The sequence below is a fragment of the Pristiophorus japonicus genome, chromosome 4, assembly GCF_044704955.1.
Source record: "Pristiophorus japonicus isolate sPriJap1 chromosome 4, sPriJap1.hap1, whole genome shotgun sequence".
In the NCBI taxonomy this organism is placed as follows: domain Eukaryota; kingdom Metazoa; phylum Chordata; class Chondrichthyes; family Pristiophoridae; genus Pristiophorus; species Pristiophorus japonicus.
Window position 1 is genome coordinate 190,420,157 of NC_091980.1, and position 15,404 is coordinate 190,435,560.

The window sequence follows — 15,404 nt, forward strand, 5'->3', positions numbered from 1 at the left end:
ATGAGCAGCCATCACTCGACTCTAAAATCGATAGGGCATATTCAAGTATGCAGTGCATTCTGGATGTGGACATCCACCATTGGGGCCCAGAATCACGGAACAGATCCTTTTAAGATCGGGCCAGGGAGAATCACTTTGGGGAATTGATAAATTGAATTAAGTATTACTGTGTATTCCCTGGCTTTAATTTGGGTCCATCTCTGACCCACGAGATGTGAAAACGGATAGACTAATGTGCAAGCTCCGGCTTGCATTCTATTTCTGTTCCGTCTAGCGGGTCACATAGAATAACTTGACAGGTCGTATTTTGCCCACGACTGTGCTAGAGGTTCAAGAGAGATGAGTTGTTCATCGGCAGCTATACTGTTCAAACTATGTGGGTATGCACTGTTTACAACTGGATGTTGTGCATTTTATTCAGATGGTACTGCTCATAATAAAATAATATATTTTTCATATTCTCGGGAAATAGGTGTCACTGGCAAGGCCAGCATTTTATTACCCAACTCTAGTTGTCCTTGAGAAGGTGGTGGTAAGCCGCCTTCTCGAACCTCTGCAGTCCGTGTGGTGAAGATGCTCCCGCAGTGTTTTTAGTTAGGGATTGGCAGGATTTTGACCCAGCAACAATGGAACAGCGATATATGTCCAAGTAAGTATGGTGCTTGTCTTGGAGGGGAGCTTAGAGGTGATGGTGTTCTCATGCGCCTCCTGCCTTTGCCTTTCGAGATGGTGGAAGTTGCGAGTTTGGGAGGTGCTGCTGAAGAAACCATGGTGCGTTGCTGCAGTGCATCCTGTGGTGAAGGGATCAATAAAGAACTTTTTTCACCAGCAGAAACATGGTATATGAAGGATTGTCGATGAGCTGCTAAATTCTGACAGGCTGTTAAAAGAAGAGAACATTTTTTTAAAGATGTAAAAATCTACATTAATCATTAAAGGAAACCAGAGCACTCTTCCGTCTGTTTTTGGAACCTTGGAACAGTCATCAGAAAGTTAAAAAGCAAAAAAAAAAAGAACGGGGGGAACGAAGATAAGAAAGAGATGGAGAAAAGAAAAACTAAAAAGGGACATGTGATTGAGGGAGGAGCGACCATGTTTAGAGAAACATGTACAGTGCGAGCAATTCCAAGCAAACAGTGAGGGACGTTTCTGAAGCTAGGACACAAATCACAACTCACCAGAAAAAGCTTCAGTTCGAGAAATGATGTTAGCATTATAATAGTCTTTTGTGTCTGTAACTTGAGAAAGTGTTGCAGAAAATAGGATATATTCCATTCCCAGTATTCAATTCTCTTGCCTTGATCAGCTCTGCAGCAGTTACTCAAGGTGCTTTTATTAGCCCTCTTTTTGAAGAAAATGCAGTGTTCAGGCTGGCAGGGAAGCAAATTAACAGTACAAGGGTTAAAGAAAGAAAGTTGCATTTATGTAGCAACTTTCACATCCTCAGGATGTCCCAAAGTGCTTTACAGCCAATAAATTACTTTCGAAGTGCAGTTTCTATTTTTATCTGTAGGCAAATGTTACAGCCAACAGCACAGTCCCAAAAACAGCAATTGAGAGCCTGGCACTAGCACTAAACATAGTGCAGCTCATGGTTTCCCGGAAGGATAAAGCAGGATACGGAACATCCCCCAACAAGTGAATGGGAGTACTTGAAAAGCATGATCAAGTGAGAATTCTGATGCTGGTATGGCTTAAGATTCATTGGCCCAGATTTTGCGATAGGAAATCAGTGCTCACCGTTATTAAGGAGTAAATCGGACAGCAACTTCAGATATCCGTACATGCTCAGTTAAACATGGTAATCAGGACGTTGCAGCACAGTTTACCCAGCTCCTCCACAGACATTGCTACACCGATACCTCGCTGAGAGATTTGGCATTCAAACTCATGAAGACCATGAAGTTGTGGTACTTACGACTAGATACCCACTAAACACGCCAGAAAAAGTTAGAGCTTGTCCATTCAAGTGTAAATTTTTAATGGCATGATAAGTTTTAATTACTACCAAACAACCTCTCTGGCACTGAAAATTTACTTTTACAAGTGTGGAGTCTCATTCCTTCAGATTTTAATTATTGTTGAAGATATTAAAAAAAATTAAAATCAAATTTATTTTTACATTTTCTTTCTGTCTCTTTTATCTCTCTCGCTCTCTTAATTCCATCTTTCTTTCCCTCGCATTATTTTTTTTTCTGTACATGATTCTGCATTGAATTAACTATTCTAACTTACACTTGCTGGGTTAGACTCAGTGCACCTCAGTAAGAATTCTTCAATCCGATTGGTTGAAGAGACACACTTGCTCGACCTGCTCACACAAGCCCCAGATGGCCTGTAGAGGGTGACACGCTGATTTTCTCTCCTGGTGACCATAAGTTGTCGCACAAAAGCTCACGAAAAGTCTGTGGGCAGCTGTAAGAGTAATGAACAGCAAAAACCATTTGTTCGCCGCTAACTGCAAAATCCAGGCCAGTGTTGTTGTGTACTTCAGGCGTTTGCTCACTCAAAGAGCATCTTATCCTTGAGATTGAGCAGATTCGACAGTCACACAATGAAATGTCTAATCGTTTAAAAGTTGCAAACATTGGGCGAGACTTTTCACTTCACATCGCTAGAACATCACCCATATATTGCTCAAAACGGCCTGCTATCGCCATTTTGACTGAAAAGTGGAAAGTTAGGTCCGAAAATTTTCCTCCCCCCGCCCCAACTTTCGGCTCGCATCGCTGAGATGATCGCCCGCACATCGTCGACACATCGCTGAGTTGATCGCTCGCCAAGAACATTGCTGGAGAATAGTTGCTTTTTCCTGGCCTTCCTCACAGAACTTGGCACTACGGACGCCATTTTGAACATCGGTGGAAGGGAGAAGGCTGCTAAAACCAGGGGCTTTTAACATTCTTTTACTGATAGATCCACTCGCATTTATACTTATATTTATATTTAAATTTACAACAGTTGAATTAATATTTTAACTTAACTTATATTATTAAAAGACAATGCACAACAATTGTAAGATTCAACAAAATGTTGTTATTAACAATTTAAATTTTAAACACCACCCACCCAGCGCACCCCCCCCCTCTAATTGACCTTCAAAGCACAATTGAGCCTATTGAGCTTATTAGAACAGAAGGGTACACATTACCAACAAGACTTTACATATTATTGTATGATGTGGATTGAACTGCCCCAGAAAACCTGCCGCGGCTGCATCAGTCACAGATGGACACAGGTTTATGGGGAATGCACAGAGAAGGGGACAGTTGGCCAGATGACCTTCCCCTGTTCTTATTGCTTGTGTTCTTATGTTGTCAACCTGAGATTAGCACAAAGGCTGCATTCATGACATGACATGACATGACATTACATCATCTGTATATTGCATTTTCATTAAATGATGTGACATTACTTTAAAACTGTTTCACACATTACTCAAGTGACGCATGGGAGGATCACGCAACATCACGGGTGGTGGCCAAGCAACTGGTGATCCCCACCAGCGTTGCTGCATGCTCCTCCAGCTCATTTAAAGTCTGCATGTTAGCAGGGCCTCCTCCGGTGCACCTCCGCTGCACCCCTGTTGTTAGATATCTTCTTCTGCAGATGTGAAAAGAGCATGGCATAAGCTAATTGACCAGGTAGTTTCATGGAAAGACAACAGCTTCAGATATTACATGCAAATGAGATTCACAATTGATGCATGGTTATAACAAAGATCAGTGTGTTTTGGAGCTACACATGTATATATACGTATGTATGTATATATGTAAGAATTTTCAACATTTAATTCAATCCAGGAGAGTTAGTATTACAGTTTTAATTACAATCTTCATCAATACAATATAAAATCTATACTTACTCTAGCTCACGCCACAAGGCTGTTGCAGCACTTCCGGCACTGGTCGGGCCCCCTCGCCTTCTGGGACGCCGAGGAGACGACGTCTGCAATCTCGGACCACAGCTTCTTGTACGCCCAGGCTGGAGGTTTGCTCTTCGCACCCCGGGTAAGTTCTACCCACCTGGAGTGGACCTCTTAAACGAGGGCCTCGTTGGCCTCATCAGAAAACGGCTTTGCCCTTTTCCGACCCCCATCCGCGCTCTCGGACGATAATGATGATGACATCTCTACAATTTATCCAAATCTCCAACTCTCACCAAAAAATACTTTATCCAACTCTCCAATGGCTTATCAAAGGTTTATAAAAACTCCACAAATCTCCTCTCTCCAACTCCAACAACTCTCTCCTTTATCTCTCCTCTTTCTCTCCCCCCAACGGCCTTCTGCGCATATGTGGATGACCCCTAACCTCCAAAAACGTGGGAAAACCTGTCACCAAAAATAAAATCGCATGCACAGAAGGCTGTTGCTCGGAAACTTCTGCCTGCCACATCGCAGGCCGTTCATTGGGCGAGCGTCACATCGCTGACCTTTTGCACGCCCATTTGACATCGTTGGCAAATATCTTAGAGAAAAAAATGTATTCCGAGTTTTTTTTTAAAGTATTTTAAATTATGGTTTAAAATACATTTAATGTAGTGGGCAAGGTTTTTAATAATAAAATGTTTTTTTTATATTTTATTTTTTATGTTTTAAGTGTGTTTTAAAACTCTTACACCTGTAAAAGTAGGCGAAGCGCCTGCTTTTATCAGGCGCAGTGTTTTGAGGACATTTGCTGGGCAAGATATGGGTAAATCCCACAATCTTGCCTTTGCAAATGTCCTCTTTCCCGAGATGCGGACAATCCGTCAAGCTGGAGCTTGACAGATCGGAAAAGCTGGTTTTCAGCGCATGCGCATTATGCGCTGAAAACCGGCTTTTGCGATTCCTTCCCAGGTCCAGACACACTCCATATGGATCTGGGGAGGCTGGGATTTCCAGGCCAATATAGATTCTCCAGCTTTCTATTGGATGTTTTCTGCATGACAGTGATTAGCTAGAAGGGCCAAGGTCACATGTGAAATAATTAATTGTTGCCTTTCGTATCACCCCGAAGCGCTCTTGTTTGCAGAATAAATGTTTATTACAGAAATAAAGAAATAGCAATTCATGCAGACATCAATAAAATGATGCACATGAATGCTTGAACCTGTCTATTACATTTGCTATTATAGAACCAATGATCCCACAGATTGTTACGAGTAATAATGCTTTTATTTGACAGCTATGCGTAAAATCAAAATCAGTGCATGACAGGTCACTGACTTACTCCTGATGACTTGCGTGATAGCTGACAGCAAAGTACTTCCTCAACTCATTCAAGAGAGCAAAGTGCAAAGATTACAAAATCCTTAAGTGCAGTGCAGCATTTGATTCATTCACATTATATAGGCCGGGTTTTACGGCCAGCGGTGAAGGGAGGCTGCTCACCACTGACCTCAAAGAAAGTTGCCCACATAGAGGGAAAGAGAGTGACTTCGACAAGGACAGGAAAGGGGCCGATTCTCGTTACAAAACCCCACCCCAGCCCTCACTGTTGGGTCAGAGCTGCTGGTCTTTCTCTCCACTTTTTGCTTCAATGAACCTTACTGGGCTCTCAATGAGCACTAATTCAGCATGTAGTTTAATTACAGCACGCTGCTGAACTCATGGAAGTAACAGTGAACCTGCCAGTGATTTACTGGACAGGAACTCTAGCTCACACATCGGGCCCCCTGGGCTTCATTCCCAGTCTGACATTAGAACCCCCCCCATATTCACTCAGTCCCTTTGAGCCCAACACATTAACAGCGAAGCAATCCAAACTTAGTGCAACATGAACAACATTGCATTTATATAACAGCCTTTTCCATTCATGCAGGACTAAAGGGCAAAGAGCGGATTGAATATTCACTGCGGCCAGTTCATGGAGTGATTGGACTATTCCACTGCAGCAGTTTTAAAAATGTGGATTCCTAAACGGCATTTAATGGCTGCTTTCTGAACACAATCTCTAGGATTCAACAGAAATAAACAGGAGAAATGCTGTGGACAACACTCGATTGCACGTGTCGCTGAGCTGGCAGCTTTTCAGATAAATGCCAACTAACAGATCTTCTAGTCTACCTCCCTTGCATCCCCATGCTCCTTTTATTCCATGAGCTTCAACTTTGCTGACAAGCCTATTATGTGGCACTTTATCAAGCGCCTTTTGGAAGTCCATGTACACCACATCAACCGCATTGCCCTCATCAACCCTCTCTATTACCTCATAAAAAAACTCAATCAAGTTAGTTAAATACGATTTGGCTTTAACAAATCTGTGCTGGCTTTCCTTAATTAAGCCACACTTGTCAAGTGACTGTTAACTTTGTCCCTGAATATCATTTCTAAAAGCTTCCCCACTACCGAGGCTAAACTGACTGGCCTGCAGTTGTTGGGTTTATCCTTACACCCTTGTTCAAAACAGGGTTTAACATCTGCAATTCTCCAGTCCTCTGACACCATCCCCGCATCAAAGGAGGATTGGAAGATTATGGCCAGTATCTCCGCGATTTCCTCCTTAATCTCCTTCAGCATCCTAGGATGCATCCCATCTGGTCCTGGTGACTTATCAACTGAGTACAGAAAACTTGTCTAGTACCAATCTTTATCAATTTTTATCTCATCCAGTATCCCCACTACCTCCTCTTTCACTGTGACTTTTCATTTAGTACCTCAGCCACGCACTCTGCCTCCACTGTAGGTCTCCTTTTTGGTCCCCTGCGGTCATCCCCCTGCAAAACAGATACACTGCTTTGAGTACTGTTGAGGGGGATGACTCAACAGGGGAGGGCAGCAGCAGCCAAGTTCATGGCACCGTGACTGGCTCTGTTGCACAGGAGGGCAGGAAAAAGAGTGGGAGAGCGATAGTGATAGGGGATTCAATTGTAAGAGGAATAGATCGGCGTTTCTGCGGCTGCAACCGAGACTCCAGGATGGTATGTTGCCTCCCTGGTGCAAGGGTCAAGGATGTCTCGGAGCGGGTGCAGGACATTCTGAAAAGGGAGGGAGAACGGTCAGTTATCGTGGTGCACATTGGTACCAACGCCATAGGTAAAAAAAGGGATGAGGTCCCACGAGATGAATTTAGGGAGCTAGGAGCTAAATTAAAAAGTAGGACCTCAAAAGTAGCAATCTCGGGATTGCTACCAGTGCCATGTGCTAATCAAAGTAGGAATTGCAGGATAGCGCAGATGAATATGTGGCTTGAGCAATGGTGCAGCAGGGAGGGATTCAAATTCCTGGGGCATTGGAACCGGTTCTGGGGGAGGTGGGACCAGTACAAACCGGACGGTCTGCACCTGGGCAGGACTGGAACCAATGTCCTAGGGGGGGAGTGTTTGCTAGTGCTGTTGGGGAGGAGTTAAACTAATATGGCAGGGGGATGAGAACCAATGCACGGAGACAGAGGGAAACAAAATGGAGACAGAAGCAAAAGACAGAAAGGAGATGAGTAAAAGTGGAGGGCAGAGAAACCCAAGGCAAAAAACAAAAAGGCCCAATGTACAGCAAAATTCTGAAGGGTCAAAGTGTAATAAAAAGGCAAGCCTGAAAGCTCGGTGCCACAATGCGAGGAGTATTCGGAACCCAGGAGAGGGCTCTGAGCTAGTTAGAGTGGGTGAGAGCGCAGATGAACAGGACCCCAAGAAAGAATGCAAAAGGCAGGATGCAACAGAGCAGAGTAGCACTGGGGTAAGTGTAAACCACAAGGTGATAGGAAGGGACAATATGTATGAATATAAAGGGGCTGCAGGAGGGGTCAAAACTAAAAATCATGGTTTAAAAACTAGTATTAAAACACTTTACCTAAACGCATGTGGCATTCAAAATAAAGTAAATGAGTTGATGGCACAAATCATTACAAATGGGTATGATTTGGTGGCCATTACAGAAACGTGGTTGAAGGGTGGCAAGACTGGGAATTAAACATACAGGGGTATCTGACAATTCGGAAGGATAGACAAGAAGGGAAAGGAGGTGGGGTAGCTGTGTTAATAAAGGATGATATCAGGGCAGTTGTGAGAGATGATATTGGCTCTAATGAACAAAATGTTGAATCATTGTGGGTGGAGATTAGAGATAGTAAGGGGAAAAAATCACTGATGGGCGTAGTTTATAGGCCCCCAAATAATAACTTCACGGTGGGGCGGACAATAATCAAGGGAATAATAGAGGTATGTGAAAAAGGAATGGCAGTAATCATGGGGGATTTTAACCTACATATCGATTGGTCAAATCAAATCGCACGGGGTAGCCTGGAGGAGGAATTCATAGAATGCATATGGGATTGTTTCTTAGAACAGCATGTTACAGAACCTACAAGGGAGCAAGCTATCTTAGATCTGGTCCCGTGTAATGAGACAGGAATAATAAACTATCTCCGAGTAAAAGATCCTCTCTGAATGAATGATCACAGTATGGTTGAATTTGTAATACAGATTGAGGGTGAGGAAGTAGTGTCTCAAACGAGCGTACTATGCTTAAACAAAGGGGACTACAGTGGGATGAGGGCAGAGTTAGCTAAAGTAGACTGGGAACACAGACTAAACAGTGGCACAATTGAGGAACAGTGGAAGACTTTTAAGGAGCTCTTTCATAGTGCTCAACAAAAATATATTCCAGTGGAAAAGAAGGGCGTTAAGAGAAGGGATACCAGGCGTGGATAACCAAGGAAATAAAGGAGAGTTTCAAATTAAAAATCAATACATATAAGATGGCCAAGGTTAGTGGGAAACTAGAAGATTGGGAAAATTTTAAACAACAGCAAAGAATGACTAAGAAAGCAATAAAGAAAGGAAAGATAGATTACGAAGGCAAACTTGCGCAAAACATAAAAACAGATAGTAAAAGCTTTTACCGATATATAAAACGGAAGAGAGTGACTCAAGTAAATGTTGGGATTTAATAATGGGAAATGTGGAAATGGCTGAGACCTTAAACAATTATTTTGCTTCGGTCTTCACAGTGGAAGACACAAAAACCATGCCAAAAATTGCTGGTCACGGGAATGTGGGAAGGGAGGACCTTGAGACAATCACTGTCACTAGGGGGGTAGTGCTGGACAGGCTAATGGGACTCAAGGTAGACAAGTCCCCTGGTCCTGATGAAATGCATCCCAGGGTATTAAAAGAGATGGCGGAAGTTATAACCGATGCATTCGTTATAATCTACCAAAATTCTCTGGACTCTGTGGAGGTACCAGCGGATTGGAAAGCAGCTAATGTAACGCCTCTGTTTAAAAAGGGGGGCAGACAAAAGGCAGGTAACTATAGGCTGGTTAGTTTAACATCTGTAGTGGGGAAAATGCTTGAAGCTATCATTAAGGAAGAAATAGCGAGACATCTAGATAGGAATAGTGCAATCAAGCAGACGCAACATGGATTCATGAAGGGGAAATTATGTTTAACTAATTTACTGGAATTCTTCGAGGATATAACGAGCATGGTGGATAGAGGTGTATCGATGGATGTGGTGTATTTCCAAAAGGCATTTGATAAGGAGCCACACAAAAGGTTACTGCAGAAGATAAAGGTACGCGGAGTCAGAGGAAATGTATTAGCACAGATCGAGAATTGGCTGGCGAACAGAAAGCAGAGAGTCGGGATAAATGGGTCCTTTTTGAGTTGGAAATCGGTGGTTAGTGGTGTGCCACAGGGATCGGTGCTGGGACCATAACTATTTACAATATACATAGATGACCTGGAAGAGGGGACAGAGTGTAGTGTAACAAAATTTGCAGATGACACAAAGATTAGTGGGAAAGCGGGTTGTGTAGAGGACACAGAGGCTGCAAAGAGATTTAGATAGGTTAAGCGAATGGGCTAAGGTTTGGCAGATGAATACAATGTGTGAAAATGTGAGGTTATCCACCTTGGGGAAAAAAAACAGTAAAAGGGAATATTATTTGAATGAGGAGAAATTACAACATGCTGTGGTGCAGAGGGACCTGGGGGTCCTTGTGCATGAAACCCAAAAAGTTAGTTTGCAGGTGCAGCAGGTAATCAGGAAGGCGAATGGAATGTTGGCCTTCATTGCGAGAGGGATGGAGTACAAAAGCAGGGCGGTCCTGCTGCAACTGTACAGGGTATTGATGAGGCCGCACCTGGAGTACTGCGTGCAGTTTTGGTCACCTTACTTAAGGAAGTATATACTAGCCTTGGAGGGGATACAGAGACGATTCACTAGGCTGATTCCGGAGACAGGGGATTGCCTTCTGATGATAGATTGAGTAGACTGGGTCTTTACTCGTTGGAGTTCAGAAGGATGAGGGGTGATCTTATAGAAACATTTAAAATAATGAAAGGGATAGACAAAATAGAAGCAGAGAGGTTGTTTCCACTGGTCGGGGAGACTAGAACTAGGGGGCACAGCCTCAAAATACGGGGGAGCCAATTTAAAACTGAGTTGAGAAGGAATTTCTTCTCCCAGAGGGTTGTGAATCTGTGGAATGCTCTGCCCAAGGAAGCAGTTGAGGCTAGCTCATTGAATGTATTCAAATCACAAATAGATAGATTTTTAACCAATAAGGGAATTAAGGGTTACGGGGAGCGGGTGGTTAAGTGGAGCTGAGTCCACGGCCAGAACAGCCATGATCTTATTGAATGGCGGAGCAGGCTCGAGGGGCTAGATGGCCTACTCCTGTTCCTAACTCTTATGTTCTTGTGTTTTTATGTTCTTATATAATTAGCCCCACCCCTCTTACTACTTGTTTACTGTTTATTTGCCTATAGAAGACTTTTGGATTCCCTTTTTGGCTAGCTGCCAATCTATTTTCATACTCTCTCTTTGCCCCTTTTATTTTCTCTTTCACTTCCCCTCTGAACTTGGCATCCCTTGGGTTTAGTTAGGTCAGGGAGATAGCGAGCACCATGCCCTCATGCAGAAGTTAGGTTATTAAGAAAATTCATATTAATTGGAGGCTGGATTCCAAGCTGGTTTGTTTTTGACTTCTATAGAGAGTAATGTTAATGTGTGGGGTGAAGGAATATCTGGGTTGTGTTAGCTTCTGGGAAAGGGCTGCAGACTGCCTCGTACTTCCATGGATTCCGACGGAGTATATGCATTACCTATTTGAATTGGTAAATGTGCCACAGGTTTTAGCTACATGTCCATCAGGGAGGAGGATTGCATGTCGCCATGGAGGTGACTGCATCATCTTGCAGTTGGCAATGAAGAATGCAATAGTTTATATGCTACTGGGAGGGGTCATACTCTGGGGAGTAGGCAGAGTAAGTGCAGGATTGGAGTTCCAGGAACTCAGAGTGGTATCAGTTGTCTCCCATCTCCAGGATTGCAGTCCGGAATGACTGAATGCAATACACATGTACCCTTCCAACAATCTGTGCCCAGTGAGGGTTGAAATTGGTAGAACATCTCTGGACTGTGGTGCACTCAATTTATTATCTTGGCTTTCTCATCTTCTGCTACAGGTGGTAGTGGTGAGGTTTTGCTTTGATATCTTTCTCTCTACCTCCTCCGTTATCTGGTAGGCACAGAAAGCACCTGATAGTTCTCTTTTGTGCCAGATTGGGGAGAGAGTTAATGCACCCTGTGGGATTTTTAGGTCTCTTTCCAGGCTGGTAGCATAATTGGTACTGTGGAGTGAATCTTTGAGCTTCTATGTCAGTCTGAGAAAGGTCGGTTAATGTAGAGGAGAGTACGTCCTGTGAAAGGTCGCTGAAGTAAAACATTAACTTTGTTTCTCTCTCCACAGATGCTGCCTGACCTGCAGAGTATTTCCAGCATTTTCAGTTTTTCTTTCAGATTTCCAGTATTTTGCTTTTCCCTTCCTTCAGGTTATGTGGAGGGTTACTTTGGATGCCTCAGTCCCCAGGCCTCGCTACGAGTTGTGTCGCAGGGCTAGAATTCAAGACCCAGTAGACTGGCAAGGCTTTCTGTTTGGGAGCTGAAGGCAATGTGGAAGCATTTCTTGCCTGTCCGCACAAATCTGTAAAAGATCCCACTTGCTGACCTTGAACACTGGCAGCAACTGAAAAGGTTGGAAGATGAATGAGAGCAAATTAATTATTAATTTACTTACACTCCTGAGTCTGTTCCACCTTACCAGGTCAGCAGAAATGCTGACCAGAATTGCAGGATGTGTTCATTTATTTTGTACGGTTTAGAGACATTGGGAACCATTCTAATTCCTTGTTGTTTAAACCCAGTTGCTGACTATGCAAAGACGTGGAACTCATAAGTATGTATGGGATGTCCAGAGTGAGAAAAATGGCCTTTGTTTTGGAATAGGAGAACTTGTATCTTGAGAGCAGACCAAATGCTTTGGTCTTGGGGAGTGAAGTGAAGGGCTTGATCATCTAATGTGGTACATCATCACCATAAGTGTCAGCTGTGGCTCAGTGTGTAGCACAATCGCTTCTGAGTGAGAAGATTGTGGGTTCAAGTCCCATCCAGGAACTTGAGCACATAAATCAAGGCTGACACCCCAAGGCAGTGCTGGAGGAGTGCCGCACTGTCGGAGCTGAGATGTTAAACCGAGGCCCCATCTACTCTCTTAGATAGACATAAAAGATCTCATGGCACTATTTCGAAGAAGAGCAGGGGAGTAGCCCTGGTGTCCTGGCCAATATTTATAAAAACATAGAGACTTGGAAATTAGGTGCAGTAATAGGCCATTCGGTTCTTTGAGCCTGCACCACCATTCAATAAGATCATGGCTGATCATTCAACCTCAATACCCTTTTCCCTCAATCAACATAACAAAAACTGATTATCTGGTCATCATCACATTGCAAGTTGGCTACCATGTTTCCCACATTACAACAGTGACTACACTCCAAAAGTACTTCATTGGCTGTAAAGCACTTTGAGACGTCCAGCGGTCATGAAAGGCACTATATAAATGCAAGTCTTTCTTTCATACAGTGATATGTTATGTTCTGCTCTCTCAGTTTCTTCTCCATGCAAATCTGAATTCAATTTACTAGCCAGCAGGGGTTCTATGACACGGGTAAAGAGGATGCTTCCTTGCTTTGTCACTTATTGCTAGGGGAGCTGAGGCCTTTGGTGCACATAGGGGATGTGAAGTTATAATATTGGATTCTAATTTAGATCTTCAGCTTGTCATAGAAAGCTATTCTTTCCGAGTACTGTAAGAAGGAAGGCTCGCTCTGCTCAATGGAACGTGTTCTCTGCATCCACGGAAAACACAAGGTTGGGGGAATTGTTGCTGCGGCAGTGGCACATCACTTGGATATATCCGGGACCTTTTTGATTGACTGTGACTAGGCCCGGGCAGCTGAGGATGGTGGCAAAATCTTGGACTTATTGGGTCTATTGGAATGGCAGAGAGTGTGGTCCTGGTTCTGTATATTTGTGATTGTAGTTATTTTGAATGTGTTGAGGAAGTTGCTTGCTGCTTCAAGGATGGAAGAGTAAGGGAGCAGGGCCTGGTAGAAATGGGCTGAATTGTTGAGCTTCAGGAGCTCTCCCAGACTGGAGGTGGTATATTTGGATCTCCTGGACTGAGATTGGAAATTGCCTGTGCATTCCCGAGGAGAGGGGAGAACTTGGTATTGTGGTGGTGTGTTGCCTGAGGGAAGGCTTTGGACTCTGAGGTATGCAGTAGTCACAGAAGTCTATGAATTTCTTGTTGATCTCATGGAGCCTGAGGCTGGACTTCCCAAATTGTGAATTGCTGCCAGTGTTCCCCTTTGTATTTATTGCCATCATCATCATCATCATCATAGGCAGTCCCTCGGAATCGAGGAAGACTTGCTTCCACTCCCTAGGTGAGTTCTCTGGTGGATGAACAGTCCAATTCGAGAGCCACAGACCCTGTTACAGGTGGGACAGATATTCATCGAGGGAGGGGGTGGGTGGGGCTGGTTTGCCACGTGCTCCTTCCACTGCCTGCGCTTGACCTCTTCACGCTCTTTGCGTTGAGACTCGAAGAACTCAACACCCTCCCGGATGCATTTTCTCCACCTCGGGCGGTCTTCGGCCAGGGTCTCCCAGGTGTCAGTGGTGATGTCGCACTTTACCAGGGAGGCTTTGAGGGTGTCCTTGTAACGCTTCCGCTGCTCACCTTTGGCTCATTTACCATGAAGGAGCTCCGCATAAAGCATTTGCTTAGGGAATCTCGTATCTGGCATGCTTACTATGTGGCCTGCCCAGCGAAGCTGATCGAGTGTGGTCAGTGTTTCAATACTGGGGATGTTAGCCTGGACGAGGACACTGATGTTGGTGCGCCTGTCCTCCCAGGGGATTTGCAGGATCTTGCGGAGAAATCGTTGGTGATATATCTCCAGCGACTTGAGGTGCCTTCTATACATTGTCCATGCCTTGGATACATACAGAGTGTGGGTATTACTACGACCCTGTAGACCAGGAGCTTGGTGGTAGATTTGAGGGCCAGGTCTTCAAACACTCTTTTCCTCAGACAGCAAAGGCTGCACTAGCGCACTGGAGGCAATGTTGAATCTCTGCATCAATGTCTGCATTTGTTGATAAGAGGCTCCCGAGATATGGGAAATGGTCCACATTGTCGAGGGCCGCACTGTGAATCTTGATGATTGGAGGGCAGTGCTGTGCGGCGGTGACAGGCTGGTGGAGGACCTTTATGCTGACAGTTTCTCATTGTTTGAATATTTTGCCAGTGCATCGGAGAAGCTTTTCTGCTGCTGTTGAACAGGCTGTTTAGTTCGCCTGTGGCCTGCATTGGAGTTTGATCATTGCTCTCTGATTGTTGTCTTTGTACTGGCTTTCTCGCTTCACTGTAGGTTGCTCTGGCTTTGCCAAATGCTGTGGTTCTTGGAGGTGAGGGTAATAATATGGGTCCAGAGATGATTTCCCAGAGTAGCATTAGGAGGGATGTCCCTCATCTTTGACTGTACACCACTCTAGCTGAGTCCAAAGAGAGAATAGGACCTCTGGGACACTGAGGAGGCACCAGTTCAGTCGGTGCTGTGATAGTTGTGCAAAGGTGAGCTGGTAATTGATGTGTGGTCAAAGAAACTTCGGGCCACAAATGAGTTGGGCCAGTTTGATTGATTCTGGAGTACTATTTGCATGGGTTTGAGTAGAAAGATGATTCCTTCTTTATTGGGTGAATGATTTACTTTACATTGGGTGGGAAGGTTACATATTCTTGCCATGTAGGGAACTGTTAGCCACTCAGGGCGTACTGAAATGGGGTGGCATTTTGAGCCTGGGTGGGTACGTCACCCCATGTACTTGATGTCTTGATTGTGAAGTGGAAACGTGATTTTAGATCATGCCTTGAGTTTCTGCTGGAGTTTAAGGAAGAGGTCTGTAAAGGTTAAAACATTGGAGTCATAGTTTACCCTTGTAATGTATTTGCCTCATGGGTTCTTTGCTTAAGAATTCATGTCAACACATTGCTATTAAGAACTAGTTGGTTTAAACAAGGTTAAACAATCAAACTACACATTACCAGTTCAACCACTATGCTCACAAC

At 44.1% G+C, this 15,404-nt stretch overlaps 1 protein-coding gene across 7 annotated transcripts in view; it reads left to right on the top strand.

The window, feature by feature from the left end:
- Nucleotides 1–15,404, top strand: part of LOC139262274 (alpha-(1,6)-fucosyltransferase) — a 1,093,864-nt gene that overhangs the window by 772,515 nt on the left and 305,945 nt on the right. The window contains exon 1 of one of the 7 annotated variants that reach the window (XM_070877424.1): nt 3,990–4,010. The exons of the other annotated variants lie outside the window; for them this stretch is intronic. The gene's annotated coding sequence lies outside the window, so the exon portion shown is untranslated. Of the gene's footprint in view, nt 1–3,989; nt 4,011–15,404 lie in introns of those variants that run through there. 7 annotated transcript variants of the gene reach the window in all.